The 10,229-nt window shown below is 41.1% G+C and overlaps 1 pseudogene across 1 annotated transcript; it reads left to right on the top strand.

Annotated features, from left to right (window-relative positions):
- Positions 1-1,871: 1,871 nt before the first annotated feature.
- On the top strand, positions 1,872-3,206 carry LOC309841193 (dnaJ homolog subfamily A member 1 pseudogene; annotated as a pseudogene). The gene has a single exon. The product of its transcript is annotated as a dnaJ homolog subfamily A member 1 pseudogene (transcript).
- Positions 3,207-10,229: the final 7,023 nt, after the last annotated feature.

Here is a 10,229-nt window from a genome sequence, read left to right as displayed (position 1 = left end):
AGGTAATAATCTCAATCTTTTGTTATTGGTTAATCTTCTTGGTGCATAGACACTTTAAGAATGATATAGTGTCCTTCTTTATATCTGACTACAGTCTTTAGTTTAAACTTTAATTTATCTGATATGAGAATAGCTATCACAGCTTTCTTTTGAGGCCCGTTGGCATGAAAGATGCTTCTCCATCCCTTCACTTTCAGTCTGGGTGTACCCTTAGGTTCTAAATAGGTCTCTTATAGACAACATATGGATGGGTCCTGTTGTTTTTATCCAATCTGCAACCCTGTGCCATTTTATTGGAGTGTTTAAGCCATTCACGTTGAGAGTGATTATTGAAAGATACATTTTTATTGACATCATGTTGACTGTGAAGTCCTTATTTCTATAGATTGTCTCTGTAAATTTCTGTTCTATGACACTCTTGGGTTCTTTCTTCTTCTATAGAACCCCTTTTAATATCTCTTGTAGTGCCGGCTTGGTGATCACATACTCTTTTAAACCTTGCCAGTCTTGGAAGCTCTTTATCTCTCCATCCATTTTGAACATCGGCCTTCTGGATAAATTACTCTTGGCTGCATGTTCTTCTCATTTAGTGCCCTGAATATGTCTTGCCAGCCATATATGGCTTGTCAGGTTCTGTGGATAGGTCTGACATTATTCTGATGGACCTTCCTCTGTATGTAAGGAATCTCTTCCTCCTAGCTGCTCTCAAGAGCTCTTGATTCATCAGTCTCACAATCAGGTGTCTCAAGGTCTTTCCAGATTTGTTGGTCTTGGGAAGTGATCTTTCTGCCTCTAGGACATGAACGTTGGTTCCATTCCCCAGACTGGGAAAATTTGTTCAACTATAACTTCTAGTCTTCTTTCTTTCTTCTCCCCCTCAGGGATCCCAATAATTATGATGTAGGAATGTTTCATGGCATCATTTATTTCCCTAATTCTGTTTTCATGGCTTCTAACTGTTTGTTCCAGGCCTCCTCCTGATCCTTTTTCTCAATCAGTTTGTCCTCTAGATCACTAATTCTATATTCTGCCTTGGTTACCCTAGATGTTAGAGAACTTAGATTAGACTGGATGTCATTGATAGCACTTTTACCTTCTTCCCGGGTGGCTTTCACTTCTGTTCTAATCAATTCCATTAATGATTTTCTCCAACCTAGCCATTGCCTGAGTAATTGTTACCCTAAATTCCCTTTCTGACATACTGTTTACATCCATATCCAATAGTTCTGATGGAGAGGGAAGTCTCTGAATTTTTCCTCTGTTGGGTGTTCCTCCTCCTAGTCATTTTGGTGAGAGGTGATTGAGGGGATGTGTAGCTGAATATTTCAACTGTGATCCAGGCAAAGTGCACCCTGGAAAGCTTCTAAGCAATCAGAAGTCACCACCAAAAGGAAAGAAAAAAGAAAAATGAGAGAGACAGGAAAAAGAGAGAGAGAGAGAGAGAGAGAATACCCAGCAAGAATGGGCCCCAAAGGTAAGATTTATAAGGTATACAACAAAACAAAACAAACAAACAAAAAGACCAACAAAAGTAAATGACAAGAAAAAAAAAAAGAACCCAACCAAAATGAACCCCAAGTATAAGATTTATATAATACCAAAACAAATACACAGAAACAAAACAAATACACAGAAACACTGACAGAAGAAAAAGATGGGAAGATGGTTATAAATCCTTGATGTGGGCAAGGAAGGTTATTTTGATTCTTCCTGGGTGTATCTTGATATCTTTGTTAAAGGACTCAACTTTTGGGAACTTTCCAGAATGCTCGGTGAGATGCGGAGGAGCAGCGGCTACCCAAGCTGCGCCCAGCAACGCGCTCCTTCCTGCTCCCCCACATCGGCCTCTTCCCTCTCACTGGCTGTAGAAAATGGTGAAAGAAACCACTTATTATGATGTTTGGGGGGTCAAACCCAATGCCACCTAAGAACTGAAAGGCCTAGAGGAAACTGGCCTTGAAGTACCACCCTGATAAGAATCCAAATGAAGGAGAGAAATTTAAACAGATTTCTCAAGTTTATGAAGTACTCTCTGATGCAAATAAAAGGGAATTATATGACAAATGAGATGAACAGGGAATTAAAGAAGGTGGACCTAGTGGTGGTTTTGGCTTCCCCATGGACATCTTTGATATGTTTTATGGAGGAGGAGAAAGAATGCAGAGAGAAAGGAGAGGTAAAAATGTTGTACATCAGCTCTCAGTAACCTTAGAAGATTTTATATAATGGTGCAACAAGAAAACAAGCTCTGCAAAAAAATGTGATTTGCGATAAATGTGAAGGCTGAGGTGGTAAGAAAGGAGCAGTTGAGTGTTGTCCCAGTTGCCGAGGTACTGGAATGCAAATAAGAATTCATCAGATAGAACCTGAAATGGTTCAGCAAATTCAGTCTGTGTGCATGGAGTGCCAGGGCCGTGGGCAACAGGTCAGTTTTAAAGATAGGTGTAAAAGCTGCAATGGAAGGAAGGTAGTTCGAGAGAAGATTCTAGAAGTTCATATTGACAAAGGCATGAAAGATGGCAAGGAGATAACATTCCATGGTGAAGGAGACCAAGAACCAGAACTGGAACCAGGAGATATTATCATTGTTTTAGATTAGAAGGACCATGCTGTTTTTACTTGGCGAGGAGAAGACTTTTTCATGTGTATGGACATACAGCTGGTTGAAGCACTGTGCCATTTTCAAAAGCCAATATCTACTCTTGACAACTGAGCCATTGTCATCACCTCTCATCCAAGTCAGATTGTCAAGCATGAAGATATCAAGTGTGTGCTAAATGAAGGCATGCCAATTTATTGTAGGCCATATGAGAAGGGTTGCCTCATCATCGAATTTAAGGTAAACTTTCCTGAGAATGGCTTTCTGTCTCCTGATAAACTCTCTTTGCTGGAAAAACTCCTACCTGAGAGGAAGGAAGTAGAAGAGACTGATGGAATGGACCAGGTAGAACTGGTGGACTTTGATCCAAATCAGGAAAGATGGCGCCATTACAATGGGGAAGCATATGAGGATGATAGACATCATCCCAGGGGTGGTGTTCAGTGTCAGACCTCTTAATGGGGCCAGTGAATAACACTGCTGGCATTTTATGTGCAGTAGTGAATTAGTGAAGGACTATAATCATAGCTCACTACTTTCTATTGTTTTTGTTTTAATATTCAACTATAGTAGTGTTTTAAAAGTTAAATGAAGAATAAACTCAAATATAAAAGCTCTGGGGAAAAAAAAAAGGATTCAGCTTTCCAGAGATAAAGGGAGATTAAAACTGGTTTATATATAATGGTAGTATTGATTAGGGAAAGAGGATTACCTTGAAGCTCATATCTATATGTATATTAAAAAAATAGAAAAGCAAAAGAAAAACACAGGTATATGTATAAAAAAAGTTCAAGTTAAAAGGTTATTACAGAATATGTTGTGTTGAACCTCTCGTTGTAATAGTACATAGGTTAAAAAAATTAAAAAGAACAAGAATAGTGAGAACAAGTTAAAAAGAAATGTATCTATGAAATATACGGGGCAATATTAGGGCAATACTGGCAGCTTAATATCTTGTTTTCCCCTGATTTGGGGGTTTTACAGTTTTATGTGGACCCTGTGGTGGTTGTCCTCTTGTTCTTTTGGCTGGCTTTCTTAGGGAGGGGCTGCCACATACTTTTTCAGTCAGTCTTGCTTGGGTTGAGTCCTCCTGCCTCCTATCAAGGGGCTGGGCTCTGTGGAAACTGGTTTTTCAGGCTTTTGTTCTCCGGAGGTTTTTGTTCTTTGGTGGCTTTTTGCAGATTTTTGGAGGTTTAGTGGAAAGAAAACTGCACCCAGACCTCCATCTCAGAGAGAAGCCTCAATCTGCTCCCCTCTGGGTGGTTCAGAACACACAGACCACTGAGCCATGCAACCTCATGCAGAAAGTGCATGTCCCCAGCCACCGTCTCAGGAGTCACTCAAAGGGCTCTTGTCTCTGCATGCCCTTGCCACTAAAACCGCTAGCGATATTGGTCCAGGGAGCCCACTTCCAGTGGCTGCCTTTGTTGGGACTGCTGTCTGGGGTTCAGACCTCAGGGTTTCTCAGGTCCCCCATGGAGAGATCCCAATCAGAGAGAGTGTACTGAGTTTTGCATGCCCAGACTGGGAGTGTTCAGACTCTCGGCAGGTCCTGGAGACCGCTGGCCAGCACCCACATGGACCTCTCTCAGGCACGGGTTGGGAGCATGGTTCAGACCCTGGTCACGCAGTGTGTGTGCAGAGTGCAAAAGACTGTGGTTCTATAGAGCATTGGCTGGTGTCCACACCAGACTCTCTCATGCAGCACAGGTACAAGCTGCAGAAAGCCAGGGCTCAGGGACCATGGCCTGGAGGCCTCATTGCATTCTCTCTGGCATGGGTGGTCATCGGCGGTGGCCATCCTGGGTCCATGGGCTTAGGCCCATGCCCATGACCGCCCAATTCCACCATTTACCCCTTAAGATCTTTTGCTCTTTTTGAGTGCTTTTTACCAGACTCCAAGTTAATGATGGCCCCCAAGCACAGGGCACTTTCATATTGGGGTATTGCTTTCCAATGGGTAGCTTCTGATGGCTCCCTTCCCCTTCTGTTAATCCTCTGATATCAGTCCTATCATTCAAACTCTGCTGCTTTACCTCACCACTGGTGTCTTCTGTCCCTGTAGAGATCCAGAAGTGTATAATCCTACATCTCAGGCTGATTTCATCGGTGTTCAGAGTGTTTGGTAGACAACTAATTCACTATAGGGGACTAGTTGAAATAGGGTCTCCTACTTCTCCATCATTTGCCCCTCCTTTCTCTCTCTCTTTCTTTTAGATCAACTTTTATTTATTAAGCATCTGCTCAAATTGAAGGAATTTGCCCATGGTCAAACAACTTAGAACTGCAATTATATCCAGATCTTTCTGATCCCAAAGGCTGTGTCTTTTTCACAAAATCCTACCAACACCCCAGATGATTTCCAGTCTAGTGGGAACTGTAGGTAGGTTTTTTTCCTTCCTCCTTTTTTGTGTTTCTTTTCCCTCATTTTTCCTAGTTTTATCATAAAAAGCAAACTCAATAGACTCTATTAAAAAAAAAAAGTATGTCCCAATGAATTATTTCTAGTCTCAGATGAAAACAACATTCCAACTATCTCAAACTATTTCACCATTGCTTGTTTATTCTACCTCGAAATATTTCTTCAGATTGGAATGTATTTCATAGCTAAGAAGTGCCTTACTCTAATAACCACATTCATCATTCATCTGTTGTAGTGGAGCCATCTTAATAGGCTCAATTCCATTTACTTTCTTGTCCCTGGTAGGTAAAATACAGCTGAACTTTCTAGCTCTTTTCTTTTTTTTTTCTTGGATTTACATAAATTTATCAGTGAAAGAAAGTGGCCAGAGTAAAAGACTTAATCATAGAGGTTACCAAGTGGTCACTAACAGTGACTGGAGAGTTGGGATCTTTGTAAGTTTATGTCCATAGAGAAGCTTTCTCTTTGTCTTAAAACGGCACTATAACAAAGCAGACCTAAGTAAGTTCAGGAAGGGAGAAAACAGAGAAGCCAGGCTTGACCTCAAAACTTACCTTCTTCAGGGAAAAAGAGAGAGAGAGAAGCAAACCATTAGAGGCTCTTACTGATAAAGAACAAACTGGGCTGATGGAAGGAGGGAGGTGGGGGATGGGCTAGATGGTGATGGACATTTAGGAGGGCATTTGTAATGAGCATGGGTGTTGTAGGTAAGTGATGAGTCACTGAATCCTACTCCTGAATATTACACTACATGTTAACTGACTAAAATTTCAAAAATTTGAAGAAAAAATAAAACTTACCTTTTTAAACTTTTCTTTTTAACTGTCATCAACTCCAGGTAATACTTCTTATTACAATCACCTTCACATTTGAATTAAGAAATCCTGATTTCATGCTCTTGGGATCCACACGTCCTCCAAGAAGACAGTGTGTGCCTGGACTTTTTAAATCTAGCACTCTGAGACAAATTCACTAAAGTGAACATGCAGGAGGAACAAAAAACAAATGCACCTTAACTGAACATATGAGCGTGATCATTTGGTCAAATGAAACCACTATCTTCTACCTTTCTCTAGTCCTCTTCCAATAGTGTTTGTACTTTATAGCTTGCTTTTTTTTTCCCCCTGTATGTGCTAGGTTCACCCTCAAGGCACAACAGAGAGAGAAGTAGCACATCCTTATTCCAATCTTTTGCTGAATGATGTTCAGCATCATGAAGTGACAGGCAAAAGAGAGCATCCCTTGTGACCTACTTTGTGACCGGCTTTACTGGTTTTCCCATAGACAACAGAGACTGAAAGCAAAGGACCAGGCAGTCTAAGGAGCACAACTTTTGTGGACTTAATAACCATATCTGAAGGACCATAGCACCTGGAAAATGTCCCAAGAAATCTCAGCATTTGGGAATACATATTGTCTATTTCATTAAATATCAAAGCTACAGGGTTACATACACAAGAAATGCTGCTGTAGCTGCAGCTATAATGAAGGTATCTAGAGTCCATCCTAAAGGGAAAAGTGGTCAGGGTCTGGGTAAATCTCCCATAGTCTTGTGGTCTTGAGGATAAGCAATTCAAAGTAAAGAAATCTTCAGGAGGCAACTTAGAAGATTTCTGCAGCTTGCAGAATGCCAAAAAAGAATCATAAGGGGGGCTGGGAAGAGCATATGGGTACTTTGGGGGGAAGAAATGCATTGCTGTAAAAGGACCAAAAGCCATGAGGCAGCTTCCCATCTGGTGTAATGCCAGACTGGAGTCCCCACAGTAAACCATTCTTAAATACTATAATCTTCTAGTGGAACTCATGGTCTCAGATAAAATGCAACCAACCAATTAAGCACGGATGTGGATCAGAAGAATTCTTGTCATGACAATAGCAAGAAGAATCAATCAGGACAGCATCCTTCTCTAGGCCTGAAAATGCAATTTTTTAAAAAATTTATTTTCAGCGTAACAGTATTCATTGTTTTTGCACCACACCCAGTGCTCCATGCAATATGTGCTCTCTCCAATACCCACCACCTTGTTCCCCCAACCTCCCACCCCCCACCCCTTCAAGACCCTCAGGTGGTTTTTCAGAGTCCATAGTCTCTCATGGTTCACCTCCCCTTCCAATTTCCTTCAACTTCCTTCATCTCTCCAATCTCCCCATGTCCTCTATGTTATTTGTTATGCTCCACAAATAAGTGAAACCATATGATAATTGACTCTCTCTGCTTGACTTATTTCACTCAGCATAATCTCTTCCAGTCCTGTCCATGTTGCTACAAAAGTTGGGTATTCATCCTTTCTGACAGAGGCATAATACTCCATAGTGTATATGGACCACATCTTCCTTATCCATTTGTCCGTTGAAGGGCATCTTGGTTCTTTCCACAATTTAGCGACTGTGGCCATTGCTGCTATAAACATTGGGGTACAGATGGTTCTTCTTTTCACTACATCTGTATCTTTGGGGTCAATACCCAGTAGTGCAATTGCAGTGCAGTGCACTGCAGTGCAGCTTCCTTCATAGGGAAGCTCTATTTTTAATTTCTTGAGGAATCTCCACACTGTTCTCCAAAGAGGCTGCACCAACTTGCATTCCCACCAACGGTGTAAGAGGGTTCCCCTTTCTCCACATCCTCTCCAACCCATGTTGTTTCCTGTCTTGCTAATTTAAGTTAGAATCTGAATCAAGTACCTTGTTGACAATGCTCCATCCTAATTCCTTTCTCTGAAATACCTGCCCTTGCCAGATGCTTTGGCAAGTAGGGCCTTTGATCAGGGCAGACATTTACCCAGTTCTACCAAATTCAAAAAGCATTCTTTTATTCTCTCTCCCTTCTCTCTCCCCCACCCTAACTCATGAATTCTCTCTCTCTCTTCCTAGGAAGCCCAATCCACAGTATCCTGGCCTCTGATCTCAATTATAACTCATGCCAACAGAATGGTGGTAAAACTCACTGCTTTGCTCAAGTCTTGCTTTTAAGTTTTACTCTCTTAGAATTATAGAGGGTTGAACCTTTTCTAATGTTTCTTGCAAAACTGGAGAATATGTATACATAAAGGTATAAAATGCTATTTCTCCTCTCCTCTCCTCTCCTCTTCTCTTCTCTTCTCTTCTCTTCTCTTCTCTTCTCTTCTCTTCTCTTCTCACAAACACTATCTTTCAGATGTTGTTGCATTAAGAAAACATTGAAGATGCTGTGCTTATAAAATGGCACACTCTTGCTGAGCTGAGGTTTCAGAATAATAGAGGAATAATCAACTGTCATAACTGGGGAATGGAATGCAATACCGAGTGGGATTAAAAGCATTTGGCACTTCTTAATTTTTAGATATAATTCATTCAGTGATCTTGATTCCTATAAATTCTGCTGGTTTAGGGTTTTGCTTAGTGAATTACTCCTGAAATCCACACTGACAGAAAATGTTAGTGAGATAGGACAGTCTCTCAACCAGGCGAAAGTATGGAGCCATAGAGGAACTAGTACTTGTTTCTAGGGACTCCTTTGTTAGCTTCATAGGAAAAAAGTTTAAGAGTGGTAATTTTTCTCTAAGGCTCATTTATTGAGTCCCATCTTTGGATTCTTCATTGCTTTGGGGAGTTATTCACAATGTTGATCACTTGATATAGCGACAATTTTTGTTTCTGTTTTTGTTTTTGAGTCCCACATTTACTTTAAAGTGTCTGGCCACAGGAAACAAAGAGAGATGAAATTGGCCCAAGTTCTGATACATACCACATAAAATCTTTTCATAGGGTCAAGTTTGACACATCTTAAGTCTTCTAGCTTCCTGTAATGTCATCTCTGATATTAGAGTTCACACCAAGGGCAAAAGAAATGGTGCCATTTCCTTTAACTATGGGTAGGATTTTAGGAGAGACTTCTTTTGTTGTAGTGGTTATTGAAAATGCTCATATATTGGGGTGCCTGGGTGGCTCAGTGTGTTAAGACTCTGTCTTCAGCTCAGGTCATGAACCCAGGGTCCTGGGATAGAGCCTCGCATCAGGCTCTCCACTCAGCAGGGAGCCTGCTTTTCCCTCTCTCTCTCTGCCTGCCTCTCTGCCTACTTGTGATCTCTGTCAAATAAATAAATAAAATCTTTTTTAAAAAATGCTCATATATGCTAAGTGCATTTCCCAAAGGATGGTGGCATAATGTCTACTGCTGCACTTGAACCTCATCAGTGTCCTGGGTTAGTTACTTGTGCACTTGTCAATAGATTAGTTATACATTTTGATGGGCAACAAGATGCCATTTGTTTTTATGTCTCCAAACTCAATTCTTTTCATGGTAGAAACTCCATAATTGTCTAACTTCAGTTAGATGCTGGTATTCTACTTGGCTCCAGCATGTGCCAAGCCCAAGATGACTCAAATAAATCTTAAAGAATAGGCTATGGGGGATCTGTAGTGGGGTGAATGGAGGCCCCTCAAAAAGATATGCCCACGTCTTAATCCCTAGAAGCTGTGAATGTGACTTTACTTGGAAAAGAGGTCTTTGCAAATGTAACTAAGATGAAGATCTTGAGATATCATCCTAGATTATCTGCATGGGTCCCAAGCCTAATAACAGATGTCCTATAAGAGACCCAGAGATGACAGACACACACAGAGGAGAAGCTGAGGTGAAGATGGAAGCAGAGGTTGGGAGTGCTGCTTCTGTAAGTCAGGGAACACCAGTTATTTCTGGCAAACCCCACAAACTAACAGAGAACCATGGAACTGCTTCTCCCTCAGTCTCCAGAAGGAACCATGTCTGCTTACCCTTTGACTGTGGACTTCCAGCAGCCTCCAGAATGTAAGAGAATAAATTTTTATTCCTTTAGGCTGCCAAGTTTGTGATAATTTTTTTTAAATCACAGCTATAAGACACTCATACAGGATCTACAGAAAGTCCAGAGGAAGCAGAGTATTTTTCACAGGTTGAGTATCCGTGTGGAACTGACAATTCTTATTCCATAGTAGGGATATGTGGACAGGCCAAAGGTGGGCAGGCCAGAGTGTTCACCTCAGGAACTGTACTCTACTGCAAAGTTCACTCAATAAGGACTTCCCACTTCAGAGTTCGGGTCCAGCTTTACATTAGGCAATATACTTTTTATTTCTGGACTTTGATTTCCTTGTTACAAACTGGAGGTGTTCTTTTTGTATCCCACATATTTTACAGAAACATCTGGGGTAGGGTGAGGGCCACGAGTTGGTAGAAGGAATATATATGAG

The sequence above is a fragment of the Mustela nivalis genome (assembly GCF_964662115.1).
Source record: "Mustela nivalis genome assembly, chromosome: 1".
Classification (NCBI taxonomy): domain Eukaryota; kingdom Metazoa; phylum Chordata; class Mammalia; order Carnivora; family Mustelidae; genus Mustela; species Mustela nivalis.
Note: the sequence above shows the minus strand (reverse complement) of the source record. Positions and strands in the feature narration are given on the sequence as shown.